The sequence below is a fragment of the Hevea brasiliensis genome, chromosome 5 (assembly GCF_030052815.1).
Source record: "Hevea brasiliensis isolate MT/VB/25A 57/8 chromosome 5, ASM3005281v1, whole genome shotgun sequence".
NCBI lineage: Eukaryota > Viridiplantae > Streptophyta > Magnoliopsida > Malpighiales > Euphorbiaceae > Hevea > Hevea brasiliensis.
The window spans coordinates 102,140,037-102,153,677 of NC_079497.1; the positions used below are offsets into that span (position 1 = coordinate 102,140,037).

Genomic DNA, 13,641 nt, shown 5'->3' on the forward strand with positions numbered 1-13,641 from the left:
GTGGATGGCAATCCAAGTCCTCAATACTTGGCATGGTTTTGTCAAGATTAATTGATCCTTAGCTAAATTTTTGCTCCATATACAAATTACACATCTCCATAAGCCACACATTTAGCTCCACCCATAAGTCATAATACACGTCCTATAACCGAAGCAAATGCATCAATGCCATTATTGATATGTGTCTAATGTTGATTGTTGTGGTTGTTAAGCTGTTAGGGTAGTTGGGAGAGAAAGAGAGATTCAATGGTAGTTAATTGACCTAGTTAATGATTGTATAAAAGAGGGAACCTTCTATGTAATTTAGTGTGTATGATGAATAAAACCTCTTCTTCTTTTATTTGAGATTCTCTTTTCCTTCTCTAATTCTTCTCGTTCTATCTATCCTTCTTAATTTTTATAAGACCTGTATCAATGGTATCATGGCTAATGGTCATTGGCCATGAAGTTTTATTGCTAGTTCTTCCTCTTTTCTTCCCCCTTTCTTGAATCTAGGTTTTTCCTCTTCTCTCTTCTTTTGTTAGTTTCTTGTTTCTCTTATTCCTTGAATTCTTCTGTAATTTCTTGAGACTTTACTTATCAAATTCTTCAACTCTAGAGAAAACCATTTCATTTTTTATAAAATTCCAGCTGCTCCTTTTTTCTCTTCTTCACATCATTTAACTTGCACACTGAAATTTTCAACCTTCTTACAAATCTTCATTGTTCCTTCATTAAGAAACCAAAATAACCTTCTCATTCACCAACAAAACCCAACATTCTTCTTTATTGATTTCTTCTTACACAAAATGGATTTTTTTCCTACTTTAATCACAAAAACCTTATCAAAATTGAATGATGGAAGGATTAAAGGCTTATGTTTGTATGGACTTAAATAGAGAGACATAATAATTAAATCTCTATTTACTGGATTTCTAAAGCAGAATTTCTATAATTATTTCTTCTTATACATAAGAGCCTTAATGGGTTTAAAACTGAGAACTTTGGTTGGACAACTCAGTGTGAAGCTTAAATAAACAAAAACTCACCCATTTCTGCAAGCCTTGAAAGGCTTCAATTTCAAGCTTATGCTTTGAGTTTCAAATACTAACCTTTGAAAGATTGCTACCAGTCAACCTGAAGCAAACACACGGGCACAAAATAATGTAAAAGGCTTTGGTGATATTAGATTTCATTATATTACAGTTGGAAATAAGTTCATGACCTAAGGTTCATTTGCACAATTTCTAGTCATAGCCATGATAAATATTAGCAATGCACTCTCTTCTACCGGTCTTGGGAATATTAAAGTTTCTAGTGCCATTGATACCATGAGCCTTGCAGAGTCCTTCCCTCCCTCTAAAGGCTCTTTCAAGAAAGAATATCGACCAATTCTTGATCCTCTTATTGTATTTCTAGTGAACAACCAATCTCCATTGCTCCTTAACTTGTATCCATACTTTAGCTATAGAGATAATCAGGAACAAATTAGTCTTGATTATGCTCTTTTAATAGCTTCATCACCAGTAGGCTTTGATCCACCAAATAGTTATCAAAACCTATTCGATGCGCTGCTTGATGATATATATGTTGCCTTTGAAAAGGCTGGTGGAGGTTTTTTGGAGATTATGGTATCAGAAAGAGGTTGGCCTACTATTGGAGATTTTGGAGCTTTTAATTGAAAATGCAAGAACTTGCAATAACAACTTGATTCAACATGTGAAAAGTACTGTAAGGAAGCATGGAAATCCCATAGAAACTTACTTTTTTGCCATGTTTGATGAGGGTAACAAAAACCAAAAGTTGGAGAAACATTGAGTACTCTTCTCTCTAAACAAACAACCTAAATACCCAGTTAATTTGAATTAAAAGAGTGCCTATAATTGAGTTGCACTTAAGAGCACTACTAAATAAGAGCATATATTGAGACCCCTTAAAAAAACAAGGGAAAGATTTATATGTATATGAAATTAATAAGGGTTCATAAGATTTATATGGGATATTGATGTATGGGTGTGTGTTTTAAAAGTGTTACTGAAGTTCAATAATTTTTACATGTTTCGAATACTTGACCTAATCGAACCCTATTAGGACAAGTTCAAATAGTATATAATCATAGATTTGAGATAGATTCAGGTTTAAAAATAATAATTGTATGGAGTTCAAGTTGGGTTTAGGTTTTATAAGTGGTTACCCGTTATCCGAATTCGTTTATATAAATAATTAATTAAATATAAAATATATTGTTTATAATAATATTTATAATTTTCATATTTTATACTTTAAATAGTATAATTTAAATATTTATGGAATTATTAAATTTTGAAAATATAAATTATGAAAAAAAAATATATTTTAGGCCAAACTATTTTTTTTTAAAAAAAAAAGTCAAACCTTTATGTGAATTGTCAATTTTGGTAGATTCTTTTTTTTTTTTCAATTTTGGGCCAATTTCAAAGTTTAGTGTGCATTTTAGCTTTTAAAATTTAGGATTTAGGGGCTAATGTGGCAAATGATGTGGCCAAAATATTATTATTTTAGATTGTGTTGCTGACGTGGTAGCTAACCAAGATATTGTTGTTGACGTTACTACTGACATTACAAAAACATTATTATTTTATATGTTTATTTTATATGTTTTTGTTGACATAGCATAGACTTTGGTAATAAAAAAGAATCAAACGTTTTCGATTTTTGTCAATTTTTGTCAATTTTGCCAATTCTATTTGAATGGAAGGAGAGACAGAGAGAGAGGTAAGTGGAGGGTGGAGGAGAGATATCCACTTTCTAAAAAATATTTATTTAATTTAGTATAATAAAAAATAATTTATTATTTTTTAGAGAGATGACCTTTCGGCCCCAGCCTCCACCCTCCTCTATCTTTGTGTCTCTCTGTCTCTCTTTGTTTGTGTTTATCTCTCTCTCTCTCTCTCTCTCTCTCTCTCTCTCTCTCTCTATGTGTGTGTGTGTGTTTCTCTCTCTTTGTTTCAATTTCTATCTCTCTCTTTGTCTCTTTCATTAAAAAAATAATAAATTATTTTTAAAAATATAACTTAAAAATAATAAATTATATTTACTAATAAACTATTTTTATTAGAGAGAAAGAAAAGTGGATGGAATGTGGTAGAGAGAGGTCTCTCTCTAAAAAATAATACAGAGAGAGAAGACAGAGAGATAGAGAGAGAAGAAAGACACAGACACACACACACACAAAGGAATTATTTTTAGAGAGATCACTTGATCTCTCCCCCACATTCCACCCACCTCTCTCTAATAAAAATAGTTTAATTTATTAGTATAATTTATTATTTTTAAATTATATTTTTAAAAATAATTTATTATTCTTTTAGAGAAAGAGATAGAGAGAGATAGAAATTGACACAAAGAGACAAAAATTGACACACACACACACGCGCGCGCGCACACACACACACAGAAAGAGAGAGGTGGGTGGAGAGTGGGGGAGTGATGTCCTTTCTCAAAAAAATGATAAATTATTTTTTATTATACTAAGTAACATAAATATTTTTAAAAATAGGACATCTCACCCCCATTGTCCACCCAGTTCTCTCCTTGTCTCTCCTTCCATCAAAGTAGAATTACTTAAAATTGATAAAAGTCAAAAACATTTGACTTTTATATTATCAAAGTTTATGCTACGTCAGCAAAAATATATAAAATAATAATGTTTTACAACGTCAGCAACAATGTCTAAATCAACCATCATGTCATTCACTACATCAACCCCCAAATCCCTAATTTTGAAATCTAGCTAAAACAAACACCAAACTTTGATATTGGTCTAAAATTGACAAACAAAAAAAAAAGGGCTAAAATTGACCATTCATGTAGATGTTTGACTTTTTTGGCAGTTGAGCCTATGTTTTATATATGTAATTAATTAAAATATATAAATCTAAACTCATTCAGCATTATTCAGGTAATGGCAGTCATGTATAGGACTAGTTCAAGTAATTAAAGATGAATTTTAATTAGATTTAGAATAAATGTAGATATTAAAAATAAGGTTGAAATTTAAGTAGGATGATATTTGCGGTTATCCTATCTGTTACCACTCAATTAAGGTACTTATAAAATTCAATGTTTAAACAATAAAATATATTCAATAGGATTAATTTAATTAATAAAAATTAAAATATATATTTTTACTAATTATAATTCCGTTATACTATATAGCAGTTTAAAATTATTAAAATCTTAAATACGTCAAACCATTGTAATTACTTTATTATAATTAGGATTCTTGAATTAATGGTCCATTTATTTTATAAAAAATAACTTGTAATATGAAAAATACTTTTCATTAAAAATATTTTTAAATATTTTTCATAAAAATATTTTTCGTTATTTGATTACAATGTTAAATTAATAATATGCATTTATTATGTATAAGTGTTTTCACATTTTAATAAAATTATCAAAATTTAAAAAATAAAAAATAGAAAATGACTTTTTTTTAAAAAATGAAAGTTATTTTATTTAAAAATGACTTGTTTTCCCTTTGATTAAGAAAATATTTTTTGTTAATCAACTTTTCTGAGTGTTCTAAACGCTAAAAAATATAAAAAATATTTTTTAAGAAAATATTTTCCGTGAAATAAATGGAGCCTAAGATACGCTATATATAAAATATAATTATGTTGCTTGTTTTAAATCCTCATTTTGTTTCTTAAGATTGACGTTCATAGCCTAACTTTGAACTAAATTAACCATGATGGCTTGTTGCCTAATCAAACACGTTGAGTCGAAATTTAAATAAAATGAAATCACTTATTGCTATTATCAAGTTAATTTTCATTAATAAATAAATATAGGAAAATTTATATTTTGGTCCCTAGGTTTTGCCCTAAATTACACTTTAGTCCATAAATTTTAGAAAATTAATTATTTAGCTCTTAAATTTTACACTATATTATACTTTAGTCCTAGATTTTGAGAAATAAATTATATAGTCCCTTTAATTTTAATATATAGAATAATGTAGTCCCTATAATTTTAATATATATAACAATTTCATTCATTTACAAAAGGATTAAATTGTTCTATATGTTAAAATTACAGGTATTAAAGTGTAATATAGTGTAAAATATAAAGACTAAATAATTAAATTCTAAAAATTTAGGGAATAAAGTGTAATATAATGCAAAATCTATTGATTACAATATTAATTTCTCAAAATTTAAGACTAAAATATAATGTAGGACAAAATTTAAGGACCAAATCATAAATTTTCCATAAATATATTATTGAGTTATTGTTAAATTTTTATTCTTTTATATGTGTGTGTTTGTTATGGGGGGTGGGGTGTGGGGTGGAAATGGTGTTGGTGTTAGCAGACTGAGTCCAAAATAAGTGAAATTAAATAGTCAAAATTTTATTAAAATTTCAAATATATAAGACTCTTAGCTAGTGCAATGATAACCGACCCTAATTAAATGTGATTAAGGCAAAGAGCAAACAAACAATATGTAATGGTCCTCATGGATTGAGACTTGTGGTCATTTTGGGTCAATATAAATTTTTTTTTTTAAAACAATTATTAATATTTTCATAAATAATTTTATTATAGTGATATTAAATTTGTGTCTTCAATTCATCTTAAAAGCATTCACAGGTAAATATCTTCTTATAATTTTTGCAGTGGACACTTGTCTTTTTGCAGTTAATAAGCACATTCTTCACTTAAAATTGAGAATGATGTGTAAATTAAAAAAATAAAAAAAGGACAATAAAAATAAAATTATTTGGTTGTCATTCATGCTTATTAATTGAGTCTATGAACACTTAAAAGAGTTTTAAGTTGGTTGGTATTAATATTGAAATTCTATTAAAAAAATATTTTTTAACATATATTAATTAATAAGTATTAAAAATTAATTTAAAATTGAATTTGATATATCCTAATCATGAGAATTTTAAGATAATAAAATAATTTCTTACAAATTATTTTTTTAATAACATTTAAAATGTTACTTTTTTCTGAAAGATGTTTTTTTATTAGAACTTTAAGGCCTGTCTTAATAAGGATGAAGTAGAAGTAAACAAGGTAAGGAGGTATAAGTGAGTTATGTGCCCATGCTTAAAATTTGATAAATTAATGGAGGGTAAGGGTAAGTAAGTTAAACCATACCCTCTCTTACCCTTAAATTTCAATTTTTCTTGCACTCCGAATTGAGAGTGTAAGAAGTAAGAAGGGGAAGGTTAGAGATAACTATTTTTATTTTTATATCCTTTAAATTTACTATTCCTTCATCTCTTTCCAAATATAAAAAATATACATTACTCTTGTTCACCTTTCCATTAATTTACTCTTCCTTAGACATAATTTTTTTTTTATAACTCTTCTTACCCATTTCGCTTCTTACCATTTCTTACCATTCTATTACTTACCTTTGCCTCTCTTAATGCCAAACAGGGCTTACTAAAAGAATGAATTTAATTCCCGTATTGTGGCTCTGCCCCAGCACATGCTTAAAGATATAGTGCAAATTACTAGTAGAAAATTCTTCAGGTATTACAGTTTCTAAAGAGTGATTGACCTGACAAAAGGAAATATAAATACTCTTCTCCATAAATAAGTTTGAGCAAATTAATTTAAGCAAATATATTTGCAGTCCCTTGAGTTTATTCTCTATTGCTCCTTCAAAAATGGCAATTAGATGGCAAACCCCCTTCCACGCTCTCCTTTATATTATTATTTTGGCTTTTATTGGCTAGCCTAAATACAACAGATAAAAAAAAAAATAAAAAGAAAAAAAGAAAAAAGTTGACGTAAAGCTTGTATAATGGTTTTTTTTTTTTTTTAATATCTAAGTACAGTCCATCCGCAAAAATATATTGAGGTAAGTTCAAATCAATTGGATTATTTTATAGTGTTGATATTCCGAGTTCGATACTCAATATTGAATACTCAATTGATACTCGATATATATTGAATGCAGATTATCTGATTTCTCTTGCATTACCCAATAATGTTAAAGATAGAAGTAAAGCTAAGACTTTTCCAAGGTGCATATGAATAGAAGCTCCCAAAAGAAAAGAATAGTTAGATATACAACTGCTCGCTAAACGACACATTTGTGGAAAATGTTTGCCATTGTATTACAGTTTCTATGGAGTGATTGACCAGCCAATGGAAAAATATAGAGTCCTTTTCTCTATAAATTGGTAGAGCAATTACTGGAGTAGGCAAATACATTTGCAGGGTTGCTACTGGCTAGCCTTGATACAATAGGTATAACCCGGTTTCAGCTTTTTTATTTTTATTTTTATTTTTATTTTAAGGGGCCAATAAGCCAAGCATACATTGTTGGGTTAACCTGTCCTCTAATCACATTCCATCTAATTTATCCATATTTTATAAATGAATATAAATGAACTCAAGATCACACATTTTTCGTATTCAAATCAATCAAATTATGTTTCATTCAATCAAATTCGCATGCATTATGACAGTCCAAGTTATGCCTGTTTACAAATTTTGACTAATGTATTGGTTGCTGCTAACTCTTAATGTAGGTGCTCAAATAGGTGTTTGCTATGGAATGAATGACAATGACCTGCCACCACCAGGTGAAGTTATAGGTCTCTACAATCAGAATAACATCCCCAGAATGCGACTCTACGGCCCAAATCCAGATGTTCTACTAGCCCTTAGAGGCTCCAATATTGAGCTCATGCTTGGAGTTCCAAATGATGACCTTGAAAATATTGCTAGCAATCCAGCTGGAGCAAATACATGGGTGCAAAATAATGTAAAAAAACTTGACTGATGTTAGATTTCGTTACATTGCAGTTGGAAATGAGATCATGCCCTCAGATCGATTTGCACAATTTCTTGTCCCTGCCATGATAAATATTCGCAATGAACTCTCTTCTGCTGGTCTTGGGAATATTAAAGTTTCTAGTGCTATTGATCCCAGGAGCCTTGCAGCGTCCTTCCCTCCCTCTAAAGGCTCTTTCAAGCAAGAATATCGACCAATTATTGATCCTCTTATCAAATTTCTAGTGGACAACCAATCCCCATTGCTCATCAACTTGTATCCGTACTTCAGCTATAGAGATAGTAACGGACAAATTAGTCTTGATTATGCTCTTTTCACAGCTTCATCACCAGTAGTCTCTGACCCGCCTAATAGTTATCAAACCATTTTCGATGCGACACTTGATGCTGTGTATGCTGCCCTGGAGAAGGCTGGTGGAGGCTCTTTGGAGACTGTTGTATCAGAAACTGGTTGGCCTACTGCTGGAGATATTGGAGCTTCAGTTGAAAATGCAAGAACTTTCAATAACAAGTTGATTGAACATGTGAAATTTGGGACTCCAAAGAAGCCTGTAAATCCCATAGAAACGTACATTTTTGCCATGTTTGATGAGGGTAAAAAAGATCCAGAGCTGGAGAAACATTGGGGTCTCTTCTCTCCAAACAAACAGCCTAAATACCCAGTCAATTTCAATTAAAACAGTGCCTGTAATTTAGTTGCACTTAGGGGCAATTCTATGCATTACTACTAAATAAGAGCATATATTGAGACGCCTTAGAAACATGAGGGAAAAATCTATATGTATACCAGATTAATAAAGGTTTATAAGACCCTTACATGGGATATTGACGTGTGCTCAAAACTTACTGTAACAAATGTTAAAATTATCAGCAAAAATTTTATAATCACATTAATTTTTTTGTCATTAATATAAAGTTAACATATAAAATCAACATGAACAACTGCGCTAATGATAAGTGAAAAAGATATAACAGCAATTGTTATTGTCATTGATAAATTTTTGGCAATAATAATTATTGCTGCTAATAAATTTTTTTTTTGCAGTAACCATAATTTTACTGTAAAATACATATTGTTACAATTTTGTAGAGCAACATGCAACAATTCATGTGCCATTACCATAAGCAAATTTTATATTTTTGGTAGTAGAAAATTTTACTGCTACATCAAACATTTCTTGTAGTGGTTACTGAAGTTCTGCAATTTATACATGTTTCAAAAAATTTCGAGTATTTGACCCCATCAAACTCTACTAGGACGGGTTCGAGTAATATATAATAGAGTTTTGGAATATGTTTGAGTTTGAAAAATAATACATATATCAAATTTGAGTTGAGTTCAAGTTTTATCAACTCAAATTTGATATATTTGGTATCATTACGGTATTCATTTATATAAATAACTAATTAAATATAAAAATATATTTTAATAATATTATAAATTTATATATTTAATTTTTAAAAAATAAAATCTAAATATTTTATAAAATTATTAAATTTTAAAATATAAATTATGAAAAAAATATATTTTATACAATTTATTAATTAAAATATATAAATAAATGGGTTCAATATTATATCAATAATGATAATTAGGTTTTGGAATGAATTCGACTAATTTATAATAAATTTTAATTGAGTTTAGAACAAGCTCGAGTATAAGAATGATAATCAAATTTAAGTTTAGATTCTAGTAGAGTGTGAGTATTTTCGCAATTACTCTATTTATTGTGGTTCCTAAGATACTTGTCATTAAAATATATATTCAATATTAAAACATACTCAATAGGTTTAATTTAATTAATAAAAATAATAAATTATTTTTATTAATTAAAATTTAATTATACTAGACGGCATTTTAGAATTATTAAAATCTTAAATACATCAAATCCATATAATTAAATTATTATAATCAGGATTCTTTTATTATGATAGACTATAAGAAATATAATATATTGCTTGTTTTAAATGTTCATTTTGTTTCTTAAGATTGACGTTCATTATCTAACTTTGAACTGGACCATGTTGGCTTGTTGCCTAATCAAACAAGTTGAGTCCAAATTTAAAATTTTATAATAAGATAGAATCACTTATTGCTATTATCAAGTTAATTTTCATTAATAAATAAATATATTATTGAGTTATTATTAAATTTTCCAGTCTTTTTTTTTCTTTTATATAGAAGGATACTTGGCTTTATTTTTAATTATCAGGAATTGTCACCTAATGAGCGACTGAGTCCAAAATCAAGTCTTTTGAAAAAAAATAGTCAATATTTTATTAAAATTTCAATTTTGATCAATGAAATTTGTATATCTAAGATAAGGGAACTTAATTAAATGTGATTTTGGCAAAGAGCAAACAACAATATTAATTTTTGAGCCAATATACATTTTTTTAAACAATTATTATTATTTTATTAATAATTTTGTCATAAACAATTCATAAAAATATTTACAAGTAAAATATCATCTTGCAATTTCATTACATGGACACTTGTCTTTTTATAGTTAATAAGCATGCACATTCTTCACTTAAATTGGAAAATGATGTGTAAATAAAAAAAAAATCTTAAAAAAAAAGACAATAATATTTGGTTGTGATTCATGCTTATTAATTAGGTGTATATATACTTACTAAAAGAATGAATTAATCGCTCTGCCCTGCACGTGCTCAGAGATATGATGCAATATATGAACAATTAATGATAATTGCTATTGGTGGCAAATTATTTGTGGAAAATTCTTCTTGCATTGCAGTTTTGAAAGAGTGATTGACCTGCCAAACGAAATATAATACTCTTCTCTATAAACAAGTTTGAGTTTATTCTATATTGCTTCTTAAAGGAAAGCAATAAGGTGGCAAACCCCCTTCCACAGTCTCCCTAATATTATTATTTTTTATTTAGCCTAAATAAATGAATTGTATTTAACTCAATTCTAAAAATTAATTTCAAGAGAGAAATGGATTATTCAAATATTATATTTAGCACAAATATCTTATTTCATATATCTCCCTTACATTCAAGCATGAACATTTAGAATCTGAAATTCATAAGTAACACATTTGTGAATTGCCTAACATTGATACCATAGAAAAAAATGAATTGGCTTAACTCAACCCTAAAAAATTAATTTAATTAAAAAGCGTTCATCCAAGTCTTATGTTTAAGATAAATATTTTATCCCAAATTAAGTAGGATAATAACAGATAAAAAAATAAAAACAAATAAATAAAAGTTGACGGGAAGGATTGTCTAATGGGGTAATTATTATTATTATTGTTTTTAATATCTAACTACGCTCCATCCACATAAATATGTAGAGGTAAGTTTAAATCAATTGGATTATTTTATATTGTCGGTATTCTGAGTCTTTTCTTTGTTAGAAAATTCAGACTGAATTATTTTAAATTATAAATTAATTCAAATTATCAATCCAATCATAATGTAGAAAGAATTTTATATCAAATTTAATTTATTTATGTGTTGAGAGATGTTTCTGTTATAATAAGCATGCAAATCTAAGGCACACACACAGATCGCACAATCATACAGTATTAAAAAGAGAAGAAGAATAACACAGAATTTAACGTGGTTCAACTGTAAGGTCTACATCCACGGGCAAGATAAGAGAAAAAAAGTTTCACTATGATGAAAAGAGCAAGATGCAATTAATCAGAACTCTTAAACCCTAATCCCAGTGTGTTTCCCGAATATCTCACACTCTCCCACAAAGGATAGAATATTACAATATTAATACTGGTCAGCCCGTGCCCTCCGCTACCACCACAGATCTCACTTTTTATCCTAATCGGGTTGGAGCGTGAAAACTTTTGGGTCGGGTCCAAATTCGGGTCTATGAAAAAATATATCCAAAATTCAAGCCACAAAAATAATAATTCTTCCCCTTGGCTTGAATTCCCTTTATCATCAACAAAATAACCACAAAAATACTATGTCTTACCATATGCCCTTGCAAGGGCATTACTGAGCACTATAAACACCAACCAAGTCTAGGAAATGCCTAACCTTGCTGATTGGGACTCCCTTGGTCATCATATCTATTGGATTATCATGTGTAGAGACTTTCTGCACAACTACAGTCCCCTGAGATACAATGTCCCGAATTAAGTGATATCTGACATCAATGTGCTTTGTTTGCTCATGGTACATCTGATTCTTTGTGAGATGTATTGCACTCTAGCTGTCACAAAACACCGTTGCCTTGTTCTGTATCAACCCAAGATCACCCACCAAACCTTGTAACCATAAAACTTCCTTTACTGCCTCTGCTAAGGCTATATATTCAGCCTCTGTGGTAGACAAAGCAATTGTAGCTTGCAATGTTACTTTTCAACTGATAATACTTCTAGAAAGAATAAACAAATAACCTGTCAAAGATCTCATCTTGTCAAAGTCCCCTGCAAAATTTGAATTCACATAGCCAACAACTGAATCACTCATTTTGGCCCTGTCAAATGCCATACCAACATCTGTAGTAACCTTCAAATACCTCAAAATCCATTTCACTGCCTGCCAATGCTCTTTCCTAGGACATGCCATGTTTCCACTCACAACACTAACTGCATATGAAATGTCAGGTCGGGTGCATACCATAGCATACATGATGCTACCAACAGCACTTTAATAGGGAACACTGGACATGTGCTCCATCTTCTCATCTGTTTTGGGTGACATTTCTGCAGATAACTTGAAATGGGCAACAAATGAAACAGTCACAAGCTTAGCATTATTCATGTTGAAACGCTTAAGCACTTTCTCAACATAGGCCTGTTGAGACAAGAAAAGCATCCCAACACTTCTATCCCTGGTAATTTCCATTCTCAATATCTTCTTTGTAGCACCCAAATCTTTCGTCTCAAACTCATCACTCAATTGTTTTTTCAGAATGTTAATTTGTGACATGCTTTTAGCAGTAATAAGCATGTCATCCACATACAACAACAAATAAACAAAGGAATCATATGAAAGCTTCTTATGATACACACAACTATCATATGAACTACGATTAAAGCCATTACGAACCATGAATGTATCAAATCTTTTGTACCACTGCCTAGGAGATTGTTTCAGACCATATAAAGAATTCTTAAGTAAGCAAACACGGTTTTCCCTCAGGCTGACTGTCACACCTTACCCCTCTGTAAGGCATAACATGATCCCGTAGTATATCTAATGACTTACCGAACTTCATCTACCGATAACCCATTAAGTACAATACAAGGAATTTTAAAACCATTTTCTTACTTTTTGAAAGTGGCGAGCATTTTTAGTAGGAACTAAAAACATTTAATTGCAGTTGAAAAGCTATGTAAAATTTTTGACCAATTTTATTTTTTCGCAAATTCTGGAAAAATTTCGGCAGAGTGCCGACAGTAATTGAGAAAAACTAAAAATTTACCCGTGGAAAAACACTTCCAATAATAGCACTTCATCAAATCTCAACCACCAAATCACTCAATCAACACAAATCCATCAAACCTCCACAATTCATAACATTTTCAAAATAGTCAAATAAATTCATTCCCATTGCATTCCAAAATATTTGGTTACATTCCCAAATTAGTTCACAGACATAAAAAGCCAAAAGACAATATGATTACATATTAACTGTACAAATACTTAGTTACAAAAGTACATATGACTACAAAATTATTTACATCAAGAAATTATAAGGGTATAATCAAATATCCGTACAAAAGTCTCTGGGTAGTCCCCACAATCAGCAGCTCACTCTACTGCTTTTTCCTTATCTCTATCTGCGACGGCAAAAGAAGTTATCTTTGAGTATAAAAATACTCAATGGTGCACAATAAAATATAAAATGCATAATATA

The 13,641-nt window shown here is 29.5% G+C and overlaps 2 pseudogenes; both read left to right on the forward strand.

Moving 5' to 3' along the window:
- Positions 1–1,031: 1,031 nt before the first annotated feature.
- LOC110665317 (glucan endo-1,3-beta-glucosidase, basic isoform-like) lies at positions 1,032–1,848 on the forward strand (annotated as a pseudogene).
- A 4,249-nt stretch (positions 1,849–6,097) lies between these two features.
- On the forward strand, positions 6,098–8,460 carry LOC110665318 (glucan endo-1,3-beta-glucosidase, basic isoform-like; annotated as a pseudogene).
- The last annotated feature ends 5,181 nt before the right edge of the window (positions 8,461–13,641 follow it).